The 6,000-nt window shown below is 62.4% G+C and overlaps 1 protein-coding gene across 1 annotated transcript in view; it reads left to right on the top strand.

The window, feature by feature from the left end:
• The first annotated feature begins 2,304 nt into the window (after nucleotides 1-2,304).
• C6H7orf25 (chromosome 6 C7orf25 homolog) overlaps nucleotides 2,305-6,000 on the top strand; it is a 29,554-nt gene continuing 25,858 nt past the window's right edge. Inside the window, exon 1 of the mRNA XM_075316598.1 lies at nucleotides 2,305-2,401. The gene's annotated coding sequence lies outside the window, so the exon portion shown is untranslated. The remainder of the gene's footprint in view (nucleotides 2,402-6,000) is intronic.

Raw genomic sequence — 6,000 nt, 5'->3', positions numbered from 1 at the left:
GAGGGAGGCAGACCCAAATGCTGCCATTTCCAAAATATTTTGGGTATTTGATCACTGTGATAGGGTCTAACACAGTGATCAAATGTCAGGAACCAATGAAATTAATTCCTGACGTTGCTAGGTGGAAGGAGGCAGACTTCAGCGGTCGAACTGCACATGCGCCAGCCATTTTACACGGACACAAGAAGGAGGGGGGCCAGGGGAATGCCGTGGGAACTCGGTAACGAGACCCAGGTACCGGGGGGGTACCGAGAGGGACCGGACAAGGACCGTTCTCTCACATTTGACTGTTAGATCACGTCAAATGTGAGAGAAACCATTAAAAACCGGCATTTCATTTTTCAACCCCCGGCAGCTGAGACCCCGGAAATTTTCTGACTCTGGGGGGCGCTAGACCCTTTTTTCCGACCGCCGTTAAAAAGCGGCGGATCGGAAGAAGTACCCTAATTTGTCGCCGTTAAAAGGCGTATCGGCGGTCGTTAAGGGGTTAACTCATCAAAACGTTCCACCGCAGGTCGTCCATGTGTTCCACCGCAGGTCGTCCATGTGTTCCACCGCAGTTCCTCACGCTCCACTGCACTATGTCCCAGGTTGCCCTGCCAGCCAGAAGCAATCAGTATCGCCAGATGTGGTGAGTGTGGGTGTGTGATCTGATGTGTGTGGGTGTGCGATATGGTGTGTGTGGGTGTGCGATCTCATGTGTGATTGTGTTTGTATGATCTGGTGTGTGTAGGTGTGCGATCTGGTGTGTGTAGGTGTGTGATCTGGTGTGTGTGGGTGAGTGATCTGGTGTGTGTAGGTGTGCGATCTGGTGTGTGTAGGTGTGCGATCTGGTGTGTGTGGGTGTGCGATCTGGTGTGTGTAGGTGTGCAATCTGGTGTGTGTAGGTGTGTGATCTGGTGTGTGTGGGTGAGTGATCTGGTGTGTGTAGGTGTGCGATCTGGTGTGTATAGGGTGCGATCTGGTGTGTGTAGGTGTGCGATCTGGTATGTGTGGGTCACGGGTGAGTGATCTGGTGTGTGCAGGTGTGCAATCTGGTGTGTGGGTGAGTGATCTGGTGTATGTGGGTGAGTGAACTGGTGTGTGTAGGTGTGCGATCTGGTGTGTGGGTAAGTGATCTGGTGTGTGTAGGTGTGCAATCTGGTGTGTGTGAGTGATCTGGTGTGTGTAGGTGTGCGATCTGGTGTGTGTGTGATCTGGTGTGTGTGGGTGAGTGATCTGGTATGTGTAGGTGTGCGATCTGGTGTGTGTAGGTGTGCGATCTGGGATGTGTGGGTCACGGGTGAGTGATCTGGTGTGTGTAGGTGTGCAATCTGGTGTGTGGGTGAGTGATCTGGTGTATGTGGGTGAGTGATCTGGTGTGTGTAGGTGTGCGATCTGGTGTATGTGGGTGAGTGATCTGGTGTGTGTAGGTGTGCAATCTGGTGTGTGGGTGAGTGATCTGGTGTGTGTAGGTGTGTGATCTGGTGTATGTGGGTGAGTGATCTGGTGTGTGTAGGTGTGCAATCTGGTGTGTGGGTGAGTGATCTGGTGTGTGTAGGTGTGCGTTCCACCGCAGGTCGATGATACGTTACACTGCAGATCCTCCGCTGTCTGGTGAGTATGATTGGGGGTCTTCTGCCTTCTCTCTTTTGGTGGTGCCCGCTGTCTATAATGAAGTGTCCTATAATATTCTTTAACTTTTTTAGCTGCACGGACACTTCATTATTGAACAGCGACTGGGGTTTATTTTCGGGGGAGGGCTTATATTTAAGCCTTATGCTGAAAGTTCCTGCTAGGGCTTATTTTCGGGGCATATATATGTACATATGCCTGTATGTGTACGTATCTGTGTATATGTTTGTGTACATGCTTGTCTGTGTAAGCATGGGGCACAATGAAACGCTTTAGCCCCGGACGCATGAAAACTTGGAGCCGACCCTGACCAATGATATGTCCGACTCTGATGTTCATACCTTTATGTGGTTGTGAATAGTGAAGGGCGATAGCACGCTGCTGGCACTGCGGGATGATGACTGGGAGAGCGCTATGGCTTATCGGGTATAAAGCATGTTGGATGAAGCGGCATTTATCAGTATAGCACTCCCCATTGCTTCATACAAGCTATGCAGTAGCAACAATCCACGACTGCACTGTCTATATGGGTGACGGCGCACCGCTAGCCTGACAGGTTCTCGCTCCCTCCTATGAGTTGCTCATGCACATCCCGCCGGCAGAGGGCGCAATCCAGTGCTGAGCGCCAAATCCCCACACACGCTGCTCGGCAGTGAACTCAGCCCTGGTGTCACCACTCCCAACAGGCAGCGCGGTAGAGGCGCATGCGCGGTAGGTTTTCTCGGCTAGCTGTGCGCACCCGGTTGTTCCTGTGCCGGTGTCTGTACGTGTTGTGGTTAGAGCAAAGGTGAGACGACCATTCCTGGGGCCGGTAACTGCACGGAGGACTCGTGTGTGAGGCCTGCTCCCCGGGCCTGTCCGCCTCACCGTGTGGACAGTGTTGTTAGCGTCCAGGCATTCCCGCTATTATATGAGCGCAGGGCACGTCACACTGAGAGCTGCCCTGATATGACTGATATGAGTGCAGCAGACCCGGCTGTGTCCTTTGCACTGTGCTGACGCAGGCCTGGTTTTCCCAAGTTTGGAGATATCCTCTATTCACAGGATAGGGGATATAACGTCCTGATTGTTGGAGGCCGGACTGCTGGGACCCCACTGACCCTGAGAACCAGACCTCTCCATCATGTGCTGCTCCATTCAGTCCTATGGGAGCAGCCGAGCGCAGCGCTCTACATCTGGCAGCTCAAGTTGATCACACTGTGAGGATTCTCCAGTGTCAGACCTGGGTATGACGCCCCCCCCCTACCCTGGGTATGACGCCCCCCCCCCCCCTACCCTGGGTATGATGCCCCCCCCCTACCCTGGGTATGATGCCCCCCCCCCTACCCTGGGTATGATGCCCCCCCCCCTACCCTGGGTATGATGCCCCCCCCCCTACCCTGGGTATGACCCCCCCCCCCTACCCTGGGTATGACGCCCCCCCCCCCTACCCTGGGTATGACGCCCCCCCCCCCTACCCTGGGTATGACGGCCCCCCCTACCCTGGGTATGACGCCCCCCCCCCTTACCCTGGGTATGACGCCCCCCCCCTTACCCTGGGTATGAGGGCCCCCCCCCTTACCCTGGGTATGACGCCCCCCCTTACCCTGGATATGACGTCCCTCCCCCCCTTACCCTGGGTATGACGCCCCCCCCCCCCCTACCCTGGGTATGACGCCCCCCCCCTTACCCTGGGTATGACGCCCCCCCCCCCCCCCCTTACCCTGGGTATGATGTCCCCCCCCCCCTTACCCTGGGTATGATGTCCTCCCCCCCCCCCTTACCCTGGGTATGACGTCCCCCCCTTCCCCTAGGTATGACGTCCCCCCCCGTATGACGTGTCCCCCCCCCTTACCCTGGGTATGACGTCCTCCCCCCCTTACCCTGGGTATGACGTCCTCCCCCCCCTTACCCTGGGTATGACGTCCCCCCCCCCTTACCCTGGGTATGACGTCCCCCCCCCCCTTACCCTGGGTATGACGTTCCCCCCCCCCTTACCCTGGGTATGACGTCCCCCCCCCCCCTTACCCTGGGTATGACGTCCCCCCCCCCCTTACCCTGGGTATGACGTCCCCCCCCCCTTACCCTGGGTATGACGTCCCCCCCCCCCTTACCCTGGGTATGACGTCCCCCCCCCCCCTTACCCTGGGTATGACGTCCCCCCCCCCCCCCTTACCCTGGGTATGACGTCTCCCCCCCTTACCCTGGGTATGACGTCTCCCCCCCCCTTACCCTGGGTATGACGTCTCCCCCCCCTTACCCTGGGTATGACGTCCCCCCCCCCCCCTTACCCTGGGTATGACGTCCCCCCCCCCCCTTACCCTGGGTATGACGTCCCCCCCCCCCCTTACCCTGGGTATGACGTCCCCCCCCTACCCTGGGTATGACGCCCCCCCCCCCCTACCCTGGGTATGACGCCCCCCCCCCCTACCCTGGGTATGACGCCCCCCCCCCCCTACCCTGGGTATGACGCCCCCCCCCCCTTACCCTGGGTATGACGCCCCCCCCCCCTTACCCTGGGTATGACGTCCTCCCCTTACCCTGGGTATGACGTCCCCCCCCTTATCCTGGGTATGACGTCCTCCCCCCCCTTACCCTGGGTATGACGTCCTCCCCCCCCTTACCCTGGGTATGACGTCCTCTCCCCCCCTTACCCTGGGTATGACGTCCTCCCCCCCCCTTACCCTGGGTATGACGTCCCCCCCCCCTTACCCTGGGTATGACGTCCCCCCCCTTACCCTGGGTATGACGCCCCCTCCCCCCCTTACCCTGGGTATGAGGCCCCCCCCCACCCTGGGTATGACGCCCCCCCTCCCCTACCCTGGGTATGACGCCCCCCCCCCCTACCCTGGGTATGACGCCCCCCCCCTACCCTGGGTATGACGCCCCCCCCCCTACCCTGGGTATGACGCCCCCCCCCCCCCTACCCTGGGTATGACGCCCCCCCCCCCCCTACCCTGGGTATGACGCCCCCCCCCCCTACCCTGGGTATGACGCCCCCCCCCCCTACCCTGGGTATGACGCCCCCCCCCTTACCCTGGGTATGACGTCCTCCCCTTACCCTGGGTATGACGTCCCCCCCCTTATCCTGGGTATGACGTCCTCCCCCCCCTTACCCTGGGTATGACGTCCCCCCCCCTTACTATGGGTATGACGTCCCCCCCCCTTACCCTGGGTATGACGTCCCCTCCCCTTACCCTGGGTATGACGTCCCCCCCCTTACCCTGGGTATGACGCCCCCTCCCCCCCTTACCCTGGGTATGAGGCCCCCCCCACCCTGGGTATGAGGCCCCCCCCACCCTGGGTATGAGGCCCCCCCCCACCCTGGGTATGAGGCCCCCCCCCCACCCTGGGTATGACGCCCCCCCCCCCCCCCACCCCCCACCCTGGGTATGACGCCCCCCCCCCCCACCCTGGGTATGACGCCCCCCCCCCCACCCTGGGTATGACGCCCCCCCCCCTACCCTGGGTATGACGCCCCCCCCCCTACCCTGGGTATGACGCCCCCCCCCTACCCTGGGTATGACGCGCCCCCCCCCCCCCCTACCCTGGGTATGACGCGCCCCCCCCCTACCCTGGGTATGACGCGCCCCCCCCCTACCCTGGGTATGACGCGCCCCCCACCCTACCCTGGGTATGACGCGCCCCCCACCCTACCCTGGGTATGACGTGCCCCCCACCCTACCCTGGGTATGACGCGCCCCCCCCCATACCCTGGGTATGACGCGCCCCCCCCCCCTACCCTGGGTATGACGCGCCCCCCCCCTCCCTACCCTGGGTATGACGCCCCCCCCCTACCCTGGGTATGACGCCCCCCTCCCCTACCCTGGGTATGACGCCCCCCGCCCCTACCCCGGGTATGACGGCCCCCTCCCCTACCCCGGGTATGACGGCCCCATCCCCTACCCCGGGTATGACGGCCCCCTCCCCTACCCCGGGTATGACGGCCCCCTCCCCTACCCCGGGTATGACGGCCCCCTCCCCTACCCCGGGTATGACGGCCCCCTCCCCTACCCCGGGTATGACGGCCCCCTCCCCTACCCCGGGTATGACGGCCCCCTCCCCTACCCCGGGTATGACGGCCCCCTCCCCTACCCCGGGTATGACGGCCCCCTCCCCTACCCCGGGTATGACGGCCCCCTCCCCTACCCCGGGTATGACGGCCCCCTCCCCTACCCCGGGTATGACGGCCCGCCCCCCCCTACCCCGGGTATGACGGCCCGCCCCCCCCCTACCCCGGGTATGACGGCCCGCCCCCCCCTACCCCGGGTATGACGGCCCGCCCCCCCCTACCCCGGGTATGACGGCCCGCCCCCCCCTACCCCGGGTATGACGGCCCGCCCCCCCCCTACCCCGGGTATGACGGCCCGCCCCCCCCTACCCCGGGTATGACGGCCCGCCCCCCCC

This window comes from Anomaloglossus baeobatrachus, chromosome 6, assembly GCF_048569485.1.
Source record: "Anomaloglossus baeobatrachus isolate aAnoBae1 chromosome 6, aAnoBae1.hap1, whole genome shotgun sequence".
Classification (NCBI taxonomy): Eukaryota; Metazoa; Chordata; class Amphibia; order Anura; family Aromobatidae; genus Anomaloglossus; species Anomaloglossus baeobatrachus.
Note: the sequence above shows the minus strand (reverse complement) of the source record. Positions and strands in the feature narration are given on the sequence as shown.